The sequence below is a fragment of the Peromyscus leucopus genome, chromosome 12 (assembly GCF_004664715.2).
Source record: "Peromyscus leucopus breed LL Stock chromosome 12, UCI_PerLeu_2.1, whole genome shotgun sequence".
NCBI lineage: Eukaryota > Metazoa > Chordata > Mammalia > Rodentia > Cricetidae > Peromyscus > Peromyscus leucopus.
The window spans coordinates 31,364,691-31,382,568 of NC_051073.1; the positions used below are offsets into that span (position 1 = coordinate 31,364,691).

Here is a 17,878-nt window from a genome sequence, read left to right on the forward strand (position 1 = left end):
AAGGGAGGAATTTATATTTAATATAGAATTCTCGGCATGAACAAATATTAGGGGAAGCTTTTCTTCAATATAATGCTAGTTCACATTGTATAATTAAAGCTTTGGTCAGAGAAAGAAATCTCTCTCTCTCTCTTTCTCTTTTTTTTTTTTTTTTTGGCTTCTGCTCAGCTCAGATATTTTAGGTGAGGACAAAATAGCCATATGAAATCACCTTAAAAGTGTTTGCCAATCAAAGTGAAAAAAATAACTGTTTACCTCATAACACCATCCACTAAGATGAAAATAAGTAATGAGACAAAACAAGAGGCATGCATTAATTAGAATCAGAAAGTGTACCAGAAAAATATTAAAATACACAAAACATTTACTTTAATAAGTTCATAATTGAAAAAAGGCCAGAAATGAATTTTGCACTTGCATAAGAGTGATTGTTTATTTTTTCCTCCAGTATTATGAATAATTTTAGTTTCTAACATAGGATCATGAAAGGATTGCACAAATTTGATAAGAATTCACTTAGTATAGTGAAGCATTTACCATTAATCTTTAACTAATTTAATGGCTGTCTTGACATATTCATTAGTTTACTCATATTTATTATGATAAATAATCCATAACTTAGAATACTAGAATGACTGGCCCATATATCCAGTTTAACTATTTAAAATGAGACTTCACAGGAGTAGTTGGTATTGTGTGTTTTTATGTGTGAATATGTACATATTAACTATCTGTAAATGATTGTCTATATACTTCTGTGTGTATAGGCATGTATATACATATCATTCAGAATTAACTAAGTATCATAGTTGGGGCAAAGTTCATGAGAGTACTCTACACCTATCTTGAATCACATTATTGTGATTATTGTGTAAGATACGGATGTTTCTTTTATACTGATATTTCACCAAAACATCAATATTCTTTTAATAATTCAGTAAGGTATTCTAAATATGAGACTCTGCTGTGGGATGTTCTATGTGCTGCGAATGTGTTGCTATGATTGGTTGATAAATAAAAAGCTGATTGACCAGTAACCAGGCAGGAAGTATAGGCAGGGTAAATGGACAAGGAGAATTCTGGGAACAGGAAGGCTGAGTAAGCAGATTCCAGCCTGCCATCCAGGGAACAGCGGGTAATGACACACAGGTAAAGCCACAGAAAATGTGACGACATATACATTAACAGAAATGGTCTGAGTTTAAGTGCAAAAGCTAGTCAGTAGTTAGCCTGAGCTAATGTCTGAGCAGTTTTAAGTAATATAAGCTTCTGTGTGTTTACTCTGAGTGGCTGCAGGACTAGCTGGTGAGAGAGATTTGTCCTGACCGAGAGTGGGGCAGGACCAGGAAAACTTCAGTTACAAGCCTCTACTCTGTGATATAAATCTTTCACAGGATACAAGTTCACTCTGAGTAGAAAAATGTCATTGTCATCATTACATGTTAAGTGTTCTAATATTAAAGGGCTCATATTTTTATAATGATATGAAAAGCAAATGTTACCTTGACATTATAGGTTTATAGCTAACTCATTGTTTTATTGAATAATAGTTTAGTGTAATAGAAAGAGGAAGATGAAACATTTTTAGAGTAATGCCTTAAACATAGTAAAAAAGTACTAACAATTAGCATATACTGTTATTCCTGCTCTTTTAATTTTTAATTTTTCTTTATTTTACATTCTGACCAGCTTCCTTTCCCTCCTCTCCTCTCACTCCTACTCCCACCTCCCTTCTACCACCCCTCATCCATCTCCATTAAGAAAGGGGCAGGCCTCCCATGGAAGTCAGCAAAGCATGGCACATCAAGTTGAGACAGAATCAAATTCCTTGCTCTGCATCAATGTTGGTCAAGGCAACCCAGCTTGGGGATTGAGTTCCCAAAAGTCATCTCAAGCACCACGGACAGGTCTTGATCCCACTATGAGGAGCCCCACAAACAGACCAAGCTACATAACTAACACACACATGCAGAGGTTCTGTGACAGTCCCATGCAGGATCTCTAGCTTTCTGTCCAGAGTCATTGAACTCCTAGGAGCTCAGGTCAGCTGTCTTTGTGGGTTTCCCTGTCATGACATTGACATCCCTGATAATCCTTCCTCTCTCTCTTCAACAGAACTCCAGTAACTCAACCCAGTGCTTGACAGTGGATCTTTGCATCTGCCTCCATCATTGGGGTAGTCTCAAATCTGATTACAGGAGAAGGCCAGTTCAGCAACCCTCTCCACTATTGCTATGAGTCTTAGCTGGGGTCATCCTTGTAGATTCCTGGGAGTTTCCCTGGCGTCATGTTTATAGCTAAACCCAAAATGCCCCCTCCATAATGATATCTCTTTCATTATTCTTCTAGTCCATCCTGCCAAACCTGCCCAATCTGATCCCTCATGGTCCTGTACCTCCATCCCCTCCAACATGCCCCACCCCACCCCAAGTGTACCCAGGAGATCTCTTCTACTCCCCCTTCTCAGAGAAATCCATGCATTTCTCTTTGGGCCCTCCTTGTAACCTAGCTTTTCTGATTGTAGTCTGGTTATCCTTTACTTTACAACTAATGTCCACTTATGAGTGAGTACATACCATGTTTGTCTCTTTGGATCTGGGGTACCTCACTCAGTGTAACATGAATTCCTAAATGGTCTTATAATAATAAAAAAAAAAAAACCCAGTACCAGATATTTGTATAAATGCTGAAAGATCAGAGAGACAAAGGAACAAGCCACCTCCTACCCCTAGGACTCCTCAGCCTGAAAAGACTCTAGTTCTTGTCTCCTCATGTGTTATATACCTTTATCCACCCAACCTGGGTGGGTGCTTCCCAAACAAAGGCATCATATCTCAAGTGCTGGTTAAAGTGATTAAAGGTGTGTGCCACCACTTCCTGGCTGTTTCTCTCCTAGACTGAGTCAATCTCATGTAGTCCAGGATGGCTTTGGACTCACAGAGAACCAGAGGGATCTCTGCCTCCTGAGTGCTAGGATTAAAGGTGTGTGTTACCACTGCCTGGCATCTATGTTTAATCTAATGGCTTGTTCTGTTCTCTGATCTTCAGGCAACTTTTATTAGGGTACATAATCTATTACCACAACTCAGGATGATTTTTTTCTAGTTCCATCCATTTGCCTGCAAATTTCATGATGTCACTGTTTTTGTTTTTTAATTGCTGAGTCATACTCTATAAATGTACCACATTTTCTTTATATCCATTCTTCAGTGGAGGGGTATCTAGGTTGTTTGTAGGTTATGGCCATTAGAAATAACACTGCTATGAACATAGTTTAACAAGTGTCCTAGTGGTACAATTGGGCATCTTTGGGTATATGCCCAAGAGTGGTATAGCTGGGTCTTGAAGTAGATTGATTCCCAATTTTCTGAGACATTGCCATACCAATTTCCAAAGTGGCTGTACAAGTTTGCACTCCCACCAGCAGTGGAGGAGTGTTCCCTTTACTCCACATCCTCTCCAACATAAGCTTTCATTAATGATTTTGATCTTAGCCATTCTGACAGGTATAGGCTGGGATCTCAGAGTCATTTTGATTTGCATTTCAAAAGTATGATAATGATGACTAAGAATGTTGAACAATTCTTTAAGTCTATATCTCAGCAATTTGAGATTCTTCTGTTGAGAATTCTTAATTTAAATCTGTACTCCATTTTTAAATTTCACTATTTGGAATTTTGATTTCAGTTTCTTGAGTTCTTTATATGTTTTAGAGATCAGCCCTTTGTCAGATGTGGGGTTGGCGAAGATCTTTTCTGATTCTATAGGCTGCCTTTTTGTCTTATTGACAGCATCATTTGCCTTACAGAAGCTTTTTAGTTTCAGGAGGTCCTATTTATTAACTATTGATCTCAGTGTCTGTACTACTGGTGTTATGGTCAGGAAGTTGCCTCCTAAAGGATACATTCAAAGCTAATTTCCAATTTATCTTCTATCAGCTTCAGTGTAACTAGATTTATGTTGAGGTCTTGGATCCACTTGGACTTGAGTTTTATACAGGGCAATAGATATGGATCTACTTGCATTTTTCTAATGCCAAGTTTCAGTTCATAGGGCTTGGCAAGGATGCTGTTTACCAAATGTTGTCTAGGAAGCAATGAGGAAAAGAGTGTTGTCACCTCCAAAGAGTTCTATGGGATGGGGAAAAATATGTCTATGGAAGACATTTAATGTTTCAACTATAACATATAATATGTCATCAGATAATTGCACTTAAATAAAGTCTGCTATTCTTATCACATTGTGTGGAGGCAAGCACCATTTTGCACAAATTCTTTCTCTTTTGATGTCTTGGATTTGAGCATGATGATAAATGATGAGAAAAGGTATGATTTGGAGGATTTGCTCACTTTAAGCCAGAGGATGGTGTTAGAGGCTCAGACATACATTGCCAATGGTGATAGAACATTATGATACATAAAATTTAGATTATTTGTAAGAGTTCAGTAGGATGAAGAAAAACCATGAGAAGTCTTTTATATTTGTTTGTTTTGTTTTGTTTTGTTTTTATACGACGAGGTTTCTCTGTATAGCCTTGGCTGTCCTAGAATTCACTCTTGTAGACCATGCTCAGAGATCTGTCTGCCTCGTCATCCATCACAAGTTCTAGGATTAAAGGTGTTTGCCACCATGCCAGACCAATGGGAAGTCTTAAAAACTGGGTGAGTAGAAGATTTTCTGTATTTTATTTTATTTTTGTTTCATGAGAATAAGAGTCTATGTAGGGCTTAGCCATAAATGGGACAAGTATGCCACTTCCTCCCTCCACCTCAAGGCTCCTGGACTATCCTGTAACAGGGACTCCAAAAGACTGTGAAAGCAGCAGTCAGGGAAGACTACAGCAAAACTGTGTCTTCTGGACATGGCAGGATCACTGCACTAAAGAACTGGTGGCAACTCTGGTTGACTCCATAAGACCTACATAATCCATCCAGTCAGCATTTTAGCATAGAGGTGGGAGGGGCTCACAAGCTTGAAATCCTACCTGAGGAGTTATTGAGGGTTGATGGCTGCTTGAGGAGGGAGTCAGTTTTCTCTCAGCATGTGGCTCCTAGTAGGTCCTCTATACTTCATGGTGTGGCCCCATACCCATGAATATGTGGGCAGACATAAATTATGCTTGGTGGGTTACAAAACAATATAGATGTCATGAAGCTGAGAGGAGGAAGGTGAGGGGAGTTGGGGAAGAGTGGGATATATATATATATATATATATATATATATATATATATATATATATATATAATGAAATTCTCCATGAGTTCATTAAGACCAAAAACTGTGCCTGGGTGTGAAATTCAAGCTTGATCTGGTTTTTGTCTAAGGTGCCCTACCTTATGCATGTGAAGACCAATCTCACACAGAGTCAAAGCACCTAGGGCTTTATCACTTTCCAAGATGTATATGGTGATGATGATGAAGAATGGATACTAGTAGATTGTATGGAGAAGGAGGTAATGGATTTCCATGTGTAACTGGTATGCCTCGGCTTACACCAATGACCATGAAAGCCTGGAGTCTCAGTACTTGGGACACAATGAAAAAAATTCTCAGTGTTCTCAGGGACTTCTCATGGTCTGCAAGAATAAAAAAAGCTCAACTCTGTGGCCTTTCTCACCTATGATGCCTTAACCATAATCACACATTTAAACCCAAGTGCCTGGATGAGTTTCCAAACTTGAAGGCTTTTGTGTGGCACTGCAAGGCTTTGGGGAAGACAGTTGTGAACCTGCTGACCACTTCCTCAAGATACCCATCAGGAACACCAAGGCTAAGAGGGGCAACAAATGCATATGCTGAGTCAGAGACACTTGGACTGATTGGTTTGTACCATTTTATCCCTAGGAGCTTGTATTCTTCCTTTTTTTCATGTTAATGAATATCATTTGTGTTAAAATAAATATTTAATGAAAATGCATCTCAAGGCACAGAGCAAGTAGTTTGCTGCTATAACCTTTCAACCATTTGAATCTTTTTTTTTCCTTGAAAGTAAAGGAAGCATTGTTTCTTATCCATTGAAAAGTGTACTAAATTTCACCTACATGTGGTATTCTGCTGTTTCTGAGGCCTGGACTGGGTACTTTGATTAATGTTGAGAGGCTGTGGAAATGACTTCTCGGGAAATCTTGACTGGGTAGAAACCCATCTGTCTTACATGGCTTAGTGCTAGTCCTGGCTCGAGGCTAAGGATAGATAACCTGAAATAGAATAAGAGACCCAAAGGGGAGGATTAAGTCACCAGATTAGTGGGGACCATATGCTCTTTAGAAGGTTCACGAAATTGCTCATTTCCATGGGAAAACTGTTTTTCTCCATCACTTTGAGTTTTAGTGGGAGAATAATGCCACCTTGACTTCCTCTAAAATACTTATTAAAACCAGTGGAGCAAGTAATCTCTCAAGGATAATACTTTTGTTGTAGATGTAAAAATGCTGAATTATGATTATGGAAGTAGCTCCCTTCTCTCTTCACCTCCAGTTTCCCTTGCAGCCCAACTCCTTTTCTCTGTATTCTTCTCCTCTTTTTCTGTGCCATCTCCTCTCAGTCCTGCTTTCTTTGATTTCTTTTCTTCTCAGATATTTTAAATTGTGTCAATAATACTGATTTCCAGATACTGTGTCTTTTTTTGTTCCCAAGCACTAAGAAGGTTTCTTCTCTAAGGTCTCACAATTTATAATATATAAAAGCCGATAAGGTGTTTTTTGAGATAGTTTTATTCATGATTTTCTTTCCTTACTCTCTTAAACATGTGAGACTACAGGTAGGTGCCTCCCTAACTAGCAAAGTGGGATTTGAAACTAGTTAACCTCATGCAAAATCTATATTCTTAACTAACTCGACATGCTCTTTCTTTTTTTCTTAATGCTTAAAAAAATGTGTATTTAGAATTAGCCAGCTGGAATCAGTTTAGATGATTTCAGTTTTGTTGGCAACATCCAAAGCAACATAATCAGACGCTAGCTGAACATATGCCTTCCTGCCTCCCTCAGGTGTGATTAAGGTATTGACTTTGACCACATCAATGTCACAGAGTCTCTTCACAGTCTGTCTGTTCTGCTTTTTGTTGGCCTTGAAGTCCACCATGAACACAAGCGTGTTTTTCCTCATTTATTTCAGGGCTGACTCAGTGACCAAAGGGAAACTTGATTATGCACAGCAGTCACCTCATGTGTACAGGGGCAGTGGAGACTTGATTTCTTGGGGGTGTTCTTAACAGGTATTTGGGCTACCTCCAGAGGCTCAGGGGCTTGGGCCGTCTAAAGGCTGATGCCTTGTGGACCTTCTCTCTGTGGCTGTAGGTACTTTTTGGCACTGCCTTCTTGGTTTTCAGTGCCTATCCTTTGGCTTCTGCTTGGGAGAGGCAGGAACTCCCTCCATTCCTGTCAGCATCATTTTCGTGAGCAGCAGCATGCCCTTTGTTCCTTTTCTTGTTTTCCTCAACATATTGTTTCTTGATGGATGACAGAGTTACACGATGAAATGTTCACAGAATGTGCATCACTCATTCAAAAAGAAATTCCTGCATCTCTTTTGATCAGCAGCATCTTTTACATGCAATATAAAAATGTTAAAAAAAATTGCATTATCCATTCAAGTATCCATTATTGAAAAATACAAACTTGCTTTTATTAAAACATAGCAGAAAGTGACTTAGAAATCCTCCCTGAGGACCAGCTCTCATGGTATCTGATTGTGCTGTGCAAGCTGCCTAGGGAGAAAAGCAATCAACAGTCTTAGCCAACTGTAAAGCTTATAAATCACAATGACTAGAATGGCAAGATATACCCAAGTCTTGGGGGCAACCAATGCCCACTCAACAGAAGGGAATTCATACCTGGTATTGTAAACCTAACCAACAATTCATAGCTGATAAGGTCAATGACCCTAGAGAGGAACCTAACACTGCCACATTCCCAAACCAATGTAAGTTCCCACTACATTCTAAATACTTGTCCATGTAGTCATAAATAAGTGGAGCTCTCATCTCTCATCAAAGAAGCTTCCCTTTGCAGAAGACAGAGACCATTACAGAAATGCACAATACAGAAGAGATGGAAGAGGGAAAAAGTGGGGTGGAAATTATAATAAATGCATACCTGGATGAAATTCTCAAAAAGTTATACAAAAAAATAATGGTTAAAAACATGTAGAGATTGGGGTAAGAATACCTAAAAATGGGCTGGGGAAGGGCACAGTGGTTAAAGAGCATGCTGTATGAATGAGAATGGGAGGGTCTGAGTCTACATGGTAGAATCCATGCCAAGCAAGGCAAGTTAATATATCTCTGTGAACTCACTATTCTTCCAGCAAGATGGGACATAAAATCAGGACTCTAGAAGATTGAGTGACAGGCAGTCTGGCATACACACCTGGTGAACAGCGAGACAGCCTGTCTCAAGGAAAGTGAAAAGTGAAGACTGATGTGACAATCAAAATTGTCCTGTGATGTCCACATGCATGTCTTGGTGTGTGTGTTCGTATGCACATGAATATGCATGCACACATCTAAACAGATATCATACATACACAAACCCACCGAGATTTGTTAAGAGATATATAAACATATATGGTCAAGGTTTACTAGCATCTTCAATTTGTTGGACGCTGTGTCTTATTCTTTTTCATACTTTTTATATGATGAGTGAATTTGTAATAAAAATCCAAAAAAATAGTAATTATCCATGAGATGTTTATTAATTATTGGGTAGGGAGGCACATGTCTTTTTAAAATATGAAGCATATATTAAATTTAATAAATATAGTATATATGAATATAGTATCAGCTGGGCATGGTGGTGCATGCCTTTAATCCCAGCACTCAAGAGGCAGAAGCAGGGTTGGTCTACAAAGCAAGTTCCAGGACAGCTAGGGCTGTTACACAGAGAAACCCTGCCTTTAAAAACCAAAGAAAAGAATTTAATATCATTTGATGAGTTTTCCACATAAAATTATTACAACTTTTCCAACCCCAAACACATAAACTTTAATAACATCGAAGCCACTGATGTTTGCCAGTCTTACTGGTTAATTTTAAAGACAAGTGGAATGCAATGCTAAGAAGCTAACAACCTGTCTGCAGTCAAGCAGTTGGTGAACCGATGAATAAGTGCATCCGTCTGGGCAGAGTCTCCTCCAAGTGTCTTCCACCTTCAGTAGTTTATCAAGCTTCTTTAATTTACATGTTAAATAATTACTTTGCTTCATTTGCTACAGGAATACAAACACATCATTCTCACTTGTTGTGAAAATTATCATAAAACCTCTGCCGTTCTCCTTCTAGATTTATTATTGTCTCGAGTTTCATTTGTCTTTTAATCTTATGGTACAGTGAATGCATCAATATATGTTGCTAATGTGAGACAGAGGGAGTAGAAGAAATGTACACCAATATTAGGAGTTTCAGAACATGTTACCCCCAAAGAAAACACATTGACATTTGAGACAGCAGCAGAAGGCAATCTCTAGACCTCACCTTGCCGTTCTCCCCTGAAGTAGGTCATATGAGAATACTGTGCCCCTCCTCTAACTTAGGTCATACTCACGCTACAGTGTTCTTTTACACACCCAGAGCAGAGCAAGGAAGAGACAGAGTTCCCGAGAAGAATTTGTGAGAACAGGTTTTTACCAGGTACCTCCCCAGTCAGTAATAAAGCACATACTTTCTCCCTATCACGCTCAGTTCTGAAAAACTGTTAATACAAATATTCATCACCACTTTCCTTTGATTCTTTGTATTTGAAGGCTTCCATGCCCTAAAACCTCTGTTGAATAAAAATAACATTCTTTTCTCTTGTTGATCTGTTTTGTTTTAGGGTCTCAGCCATGAGCTTAATACTGGGTAAAGGAGGAAAAACATATATACTGAAATTCTAAAAAAATTAAACCAAATACAGCAGGAGCTAAAAAGATTGGTAAGATTTTCATATAATAGTATAATTTAAATAAGTCTTATATTCCATACATTCAAAATGAAACTAGAAAAGTACACTGAGACAACAAAAATCTATATTGCTATCTGTTCATCCATTTGTCACCCCTGGGCCTTGAATAAAATGGCCAATTAGAGAAGGATTCCAAAGTCTCCTTAGGCTGTAAAAACTTTGATGTCTTTCCTTCTTGTTTTTGTGGTAAAAAAAAGCAAGAATGGCTTCCAGAATGAATATCATCTTAGTATAGATTTTAAGAGTGTGTTAAACTAAAGCAGTACAAATCCTATGGTGAGGATGAAAAGTAATGCAAAGTGATCTTTAACCAGGGATAAACTATAGAGAAAAGAGACTGATTATTAAAACATGGTTTCTCTCACCCAAATTATGGACTTATGCTATTTGGAAAAGTAGTTTTATACATATCATTAAAAATATAACTAAAACAAAGCCTTCTAGAATCTCTACTTTTTACCTTAAATTTAGAAAAGCTCCCTAACTACAGATAAAGAATGATTGGTAATGGATAATTTTTTACTAGAAGCATGTTCTATTTTCAGGCAGTAGGGAATAGACTGACTTATAGTAAGAGCCCTTTCTTCGCTCTACTCTGTCCACCAATAATGCTTCTTCCCTCTCCCACCCCCATAGTTTCTTCCTTCCCTTCTTCCTTTTTTTTCCTCTCCTTCATGTACAGATATTAAAATACATCTTCTACATGCTTACTTCTTCTGGAATACTGCCTTTCGTCATTTAATCTTGATATTAACAGTGCCTTGCTTTCCTTGTGAACACAGCTCTGTTCTTTTGCTTCTTGCTTGGGTGATCATAGTATTCACATGCCTGTGGTATCTGACAAATTATTGCTATTGAGATGCTCCAATACTGGAGATTGCATTTGTTCAAGCACCCATGCAAATCCCCTAACACAAGCAAATATGTGCATAATTCACATCATGAGACTAGAATGCAATTTTCCCACAAAGATCTCCAGATTTTGAAGTGGTTATATATTTTGTTGTTGTTATTGTAAGCATGGCCAAATATAAGTTCAAGTTATTTAAAACTCCATGATTATCTCTATCACATTTGATTTTAGATGAGTGAGTTAGGGTTGGTTCTCACATTATTATCACGTGGTTGGTAAGGATATGAGATTCTCTCAGCAAGATTACTAGTACAGAGGCAGTATCAAGCATAAAAGGGCACTCCCTATAAACTAAATATGAGCATTCGTGATTACAATACCATATTGTTTTGTTAAGAAACGATTTTCTAACACATATCCTTTATTGACAGTACAACTCGGTTCTTTTCTTCTGCTACAAATGAAGTTACAAAAACCAAGGTTATCATTACAAATAGCACCAATGATGTAAATATAATTGCATCTTATGCTGGTTGAAAGGTTCATTCTTACCATTAGCAGATTTATAATCTATAAGTTGTAGCTCAGTGGTGTGGTACTTGCCAAACGTGTGCGAGTTCCTGGTTTCAATAACTGAGGGGGGCTGGAGGGTGAGGAGAAAGTAGGAGTGAGAGTATAAAGAGAGAAGCATTTCTATTAAGGGTGGATTACAAAAGCTCATTCTAAGCAAAGAAAAATAATTAATGAACTTGTTATAAGAAGTAACCTCTCCAGTTCTAATGCTATCCTCTTTACTTTTCCCCTGTATACTTTTGCTCTCAGAATCAAATCATCCTGGCCTTTGCAGCCAGATCCCCCAGTGGCGCACATGGTGGAGAATGCCCTCCTCTCTGGTCACCCCGTTTTCACTGTTCTTGCCTCTTCTCATACTTGCCACTTTCCTTGTGTCTCTCTACTACTATGCAGCTGTCATGATAAATCCATACCAAACACTGCATTTCTTGGTTTCTTTGCCAGTTATCTACTTCTTAAACTCAGGGCTACCATACATCTACCCATCCTTCCCACCTCCTTTCTCTTTGCTTCTCCCTGTCTTCTTATAGCTTGATGCTTGCTTCAGACGTCTAATTTTTCCATGCTAAAATGCCCTGTGTTGAACAGTCCTTCACATGTCTGAACATCTTATAGTTGCTGGATGGCTGCAGCTTTCAGAGTGTAAGTATTAGAGTAAAATATATGAAAAATTGTGCACGGTAAATTTTAATTCCAGTAGGAACTGATAAAATTAAGGTTAATGCCTCCAAAAGCTACAATATCTGTTGTAGTTTTCTGACATGGAGAGGAGTAAACAAGAGCAGTAGTTGCAACGACTATATGTTGAATTCAGAATGAAAAAGGAATGTCCATGTTTGGATTTAGTAGTAAGGCAGCAGAACATTAATTTTTCACTAAAACAGTAGCCAACTATATTTTGCATATTAACTTTCTGTTTCTCTTCATTTGGTTTCTTTTTTATTCATGCATGTATTTTCAACTCCATCAAAGTATTACTATGCTCTTTATCTTTTCTGATCATTACATCAAGTAATTTGTTATCGATAAATAAAATACATCTATATACCTCTCTCATTATACATGTCAAGATATTGATATGTAACTTAAACAAAAAGTCAAGATATTTATTCTTTGATTATTAAATACTTAAATCTGTACAATCTGTGACTTTAACATCCCCCTCCAAAGTCCTAATGTTGTAATTGTGTTGTGTCTTTCAAGTGTTGTGATGTGGGGGCTAATGAACAGAGCCTCTGCCCTCAAAAATACAGTTATATCATTGCTGTGGTTGCAAATTGGTATCATGAGTGAATTTTTCTTAAGTGATATAGCTCAATCCCTTCTTGTTAACTCATATTCACTTGTCTTTGCCCCTTTGCCTTCCACCCTAGGATAAGACAGTAGGAAGTGTTTCACCAAAACTCCATATCCTGTTCTTGGATTTCTGTCTATAAACAACCAGTTTCAGGCATTTCACTTTAGCAGAAAAAAAAAGGCCATCATTTGTTCATATTTGAAAGTAGAATGAGAAAGAGATAGACTGAACTGGAAAAATGAAAAAGGATTTTCAAATTGTGTTAATTCCAAATTACCTGAGGACATCTTTACCTTTCTTTCTGGAGTATTGATGCTTACAACAATTGGGAATAGGGGTATCATTCACTAGAAAAGAATACAGAATATGTAATAAGTAAATATATAAAATCCTCCTTAAGTGAAAAGAAAGTAGAAAAATTTTTACACTGCAATGACCACTGTTTAACAAAAGGTACTATCTGTTACTTTATTTCAAGTTAGTTCACTTTTTCCATGAACTATGACAGGCAGGAAGGTAGAAGGTCCCATATTTGGGATCTAGACTCTTCCATGGTATTCATGGAACATTCCTTTTGTGACATAATTCTTTGACTTCTAGAAAAATCCATACTTAGATATTAGAATTATTTGAAGATGTCTGAGTGAGTGAGACTCATACAAATTTTAAATAAATCAACACATTGTGTTAAATCATTTTATTTAGATTACCAGGATCATTGCTAAGATTGACTGTATTTTCATAACAAAACAAGGTTTGGCTAAAGATGGTTATTTTATCTAGGAGCTGTGACACTTATACATGGAAAGTGTAATTACTTTCAACCAGCCTACCCAACAGTGAATTTGAAAAATGAATATTACCAAAGCATAACAAAATAGTCTTCTAGGGCTAACTAGAAAACAGTTCAGAACACAAATACATTAGACAATAATATTCTGAATTACTGTGGCATAAATCAATAATAGAATTTATCCCTTTTCTTGATGTTTACCATCTGATGAGAAGACCTAGTACATCCATAAGCATGTCTATATATGGACCTTATGTATCAACATCATGCATATATCAATACTATATGCACAAACATCCATAATAATAATTTTAATATAAGAACTATAGTAATCAATTTTATGGCTTATAAATGTTAAATATAAGATAGATTGAATTTCCAGAGCTTCCATGTTGTTATACTGAAAGTAAATTACGAATTTTGAGTTTATTTTCTCAACTTCGTTGATTAAATTTGTGTCGCTGGTAATCATTTCTTAATCAATTAACAATTCTACTCTTTGACGTAGATAAAAGACAAGCATTGTGAAATCAACCAAATACATACACACACATTCTTAAATACATAAATACAACCTGCTCAGTTCATATAATGTGACCTGTATGTACATAACCTCAGGGAAGACCGCTTAATATTAGATAACCATTTTCCCTGGGGCAGACAATTTCTCCCACTCAGAGTTCCCTGGTTAGCAATTGGCCACAGCTCTTTGTCTAGTGTTAAGGCGCTATGAGCTTTTCCCTCTTCAATGTTCTATTGCCATTGTTTAGATCATGTTTAGGCAGCCGTGTTGATGAGATTTCATGGGTGTAACCTCTTTTGACATTTCCAGGGGATACAATCTCACATTTTTAGGAATATACTTTCACAGCTAAGTTTTTGCTCATCTGGCTCTTATAATCTTTCTGCCTATACTTTCACAATAATCACCAAGTCTTAGGTGCAAGAGTTGGTTTGTAGATGTATCAGTTGGGGAACTTGTGATCTTTTGTTCTCTTCATTTAGATATGTTGTGTTTCATGTAATGGTCTCTGTTTCTTGGACTTTTCTGTGGATATAAATTATAGGTATTAAGAAGCGGGTTAGGAAATAAAAAACAGAAGAAGGAAAATGTTAAAATAAAGGCAAGGATGTCTGAAAAAGTCATAAAGCAAATTACATTATTATCTATCTACAAAAAGTACATGTAAAATGCAACATATTTCTGTGTATTCATATGTATGCTTTAAATGTAATTTCCAATCTGGTCTGATAATATTCCTTTCAAGAGCTATAGACTATCTAACACAATCCCCAACACCAGATACGATAATATCCCTTTTGAATTGTTGGTCAGAGTTGTCCAAGAGACTCTAAAAATATTATAAGCTGTTGCTGTTGTAGATAAGTGCCTATTAAGGAAGACACCATGCAGTTTGGACACAGAACACAGAACTCAGAAGATCTAAGTTCTATCAATCATATATATTTTTAATTTGATTGAATTGAAATTACATGAAACAACTTTACCCTTAGTAATCATGATAAACTTACAATTAATGTGTGGTGTTGAAAATAACTATTTATTTATTTTTTTTGGTTTTTTTCGAGACAGGGTTTCTCTGTGTAGCTTTGCGCCTTTCCTGGAGCTTACTTGGTAGCCTGGGCTGGCCTCGAACTCACAGAGATCCACCTAGCTCTGCCTCCCAAGTGCTGGGATTAAAGGCGTGCACCACCAACACCCGGCCTTTCACTACCAACGCCCAGCCGAAAATAACTATGCTTTTAAAAAATATAGATAGTTGTTTAAACAAAGATGAAAACAATTTCATGCTCTTCAAAAGGTGCATATTTGTTTTACAGTTTGAATTTTAGGTGAGCTCTTTTTCAGCTTAACTGTGGTATGGAATAATTTGTTTATCGTCCAAATGAAAAATGGTCTCTGGTAATTCACATTTTATTAATGTTTGATTTAATGTCTTACTTATCTAAGTAGTCTTGGTCACCATGGAGGACTGCATTGTACTGTGGTCTTCCTTCTTCATTAAATGTACTTTGTACCTTATGGGATGTATGTGCTGCATTAAGACTACACTCTATTTAATTAGAGCAGGATATGTTTCTTTAATTTAGCAGGTTCCATAGAGGAATGAGACATAAGTAATTTACAGGCTATCATTGCACTCAATATTTGCAGTTATGACAACTTTAGATTTTCTCATTTCCAAAGAAAACAAAAAGACTGCTAAGAAAAGACTCAGTAAAACCACTAATATGACAGTGTGATCTTTCATATATGAGAAAAATACTTACTCTGTTTCAAACAAAGCATTACCAGCCACAAGCTGTTCCAAACCACAATTGAAAGCATGAGTAGTTCACCTCTTGTGATTGCAATTCTATATCAGTTGCTTTGGCATTGTTAAGGCAGAAATGTATGTTGGAATAAAACACTTGAGTTGAAGTTCAGGAGACTTATGAGATTGCAAAGAGGTTTTTTTTTTTTTTATCTTTTCTTAAGTATTTAATTTAGATAAGAATTTGCAAAGTGGTGAATATATTTTCTGCTCCAAATGCATTATTCTTGGGTATAATTAGGAAACAGAGATAAATATTAGAAATGCAATCTAGGTGAATGTCTCTCTTAATAGTTCTCTGTGAGCAACTTCCTTCTATTTGATGACACAGAACTGTCTCTGTGTTTTGTGGTTTCTCTGCTACCCACCTTGAGCCACATTTCCAGGGATTGAGCTACATTTCCAGGGGAAAAAAAAAGAGGGAGAAATTTACTTACTGTGAGGCAATGAGTTACTGTAAAGGCTTTGTGTTTTCCTAAAACAAACAAACAAACAAAACAAACAAACAAACAAAAATCTCACAGAGAATGCCAGAGTCTTGGCACCTCAGAGAAAGCAAGTATGTGTCTTGACATCAATAAAATCATGTTAATGATCTGTTCACAACTCTCCAAAATCTCCTATTTCATACACAGTAAAAGCAGAAAACCACACACAGGTTTTCAAAGGTCCCTATACTTGAACTCTTATCCATGCCTACAAAGGCACAAAGGTATTCCTTGTCCTCGATGTCACAGCCACACCTACCCTTTAGTTATTCCTTGAATCTTATATCTACATTCTGGTTTCTGTGGCAGCAAAACATCACCTGTAAAACACAGAGGAAAACAACTATAACTTAGTCCACTTTTGCTATTGTAACAAAATACCTGAAATTGGATAATGCATAAATAACATAAATTTGGTTTCCATAGATAAAATGCATAGGGCATCCAAGATCAAGGCATCCACCATTTTGATGTCTGGTAGAGCTGGCTCTTCTTAATGTTAAAATATCATCATGATACAACATCCTCATGTAACAGAATAGTAGAAAAGCAAAATAGTAAGAATGCCTATTAAGCCTCTTTTGTAAGTTCAGAGCCCTCATGATTTGGTCACTTCTTAAAAGCCATGTCTTAAAAAAAGTAATCCATTACATTGAGCATGACCTGTAAATATTTGTGTAAACACATTTGAATCAGAGCATCCTGTTTTTTATGCTCACAGATTCTGAGTCATGAATTTGGAAAGTAAACACTGCAGGGATGGCTTGTCATTTCTTTGGAACCAATTTATAGGCACTCTGTTAGAGAACATGATGCTTGTGGTTCGGAATCATCCAACTGCTTGTCACTTACAGATTCAGAAATTGATCATGACAGAGAGCTCGGGGCACTATTTTTCTCTGTGTGGCCTTCCAAATGTGCACCTAGCATATCAAATAGATGTGCCTTCTCTCACTGCTTGTTGGCTGAACTGCAAGATTCAATATGCTAAGAAAGAACAAGCCTTCTTCTATATCTCATCTGTGAACATCAAACAACAATGTTTCCCTTACATTCTCTTCATTAGTGCCATCATCACATTTGGACCAAGGAAAAGGGACAGGAGATAAAAGTGGTCTTATCAACGTCACACACTGCCGTGGTAATACGTACTTCTCTTACTTGAAAGATCATCTTGAGCACCCTTGACCACTCTTCAAATACTCTTTTCTTGGGTTCCATGATGACTCATGTCCTAATGCTCTAGGTGTTCCCCTGCTGATGGGGCAGCTAGCTATTCTTTAGTGGTCTTTACTTCAGTGTCTCACATCTTTTTTTGTGTTTTGAAACATTCCAAAGTCATTGTTGTTGACATTCCAAGCAGATGTTCTATTTATTGTTTGCCATTTCAAGCATTACCTCTCTTCCACTGATTTCTAAAACAATCTAGAGATCATGGCACACTAGGTCTATATAGTCAAAGACTTGCTTTGTAGCTTCATTGGATATTTGATGCATAGCTAAAAATTACTAAGCCAAAATTCAATTTTCTTTCTTTCTCAAACATTCTTATATATTTTTTTAACTCTATCTGGCATTTTAGTGAGTAGTATTGCCT

General features: G+C 37.0%; 1 long non-coding RNA gene across 2 annotated transcripts; it reads right to left on the reverse strand.

Annotated features, from left to right (window-relative positions):
- Nucleotides 1–8,958: 8,958 nt before the first annotated feature.
- On the reverse strand, nt 8,959–17,582 carry LOC119088853. Of its 2 annotated transcripts, XR_005092588.1 has the most exons (5): nt 17,434–17,582; nt 16,541–16,601; nt 12,958–13,011; nt 11,347–11,437; nt 8,959–9,207 (listed from the first exon to the last, which is right to left on the reverse strand). It is a non-coding gene; the product is annotated as an uncharacterized LOC119088853 (long non-coding RNA). The 2 variants fall into 2 exon arrangements; XR_005092589.1 differs by lacking the exons at nt 16,541–16,601; nt 17,434–17,582 and adding an exon at nt 14,388–14,480.
- Between the last annotated feature and the right edge of the window lie 296 nt (nt 17,583–17,878).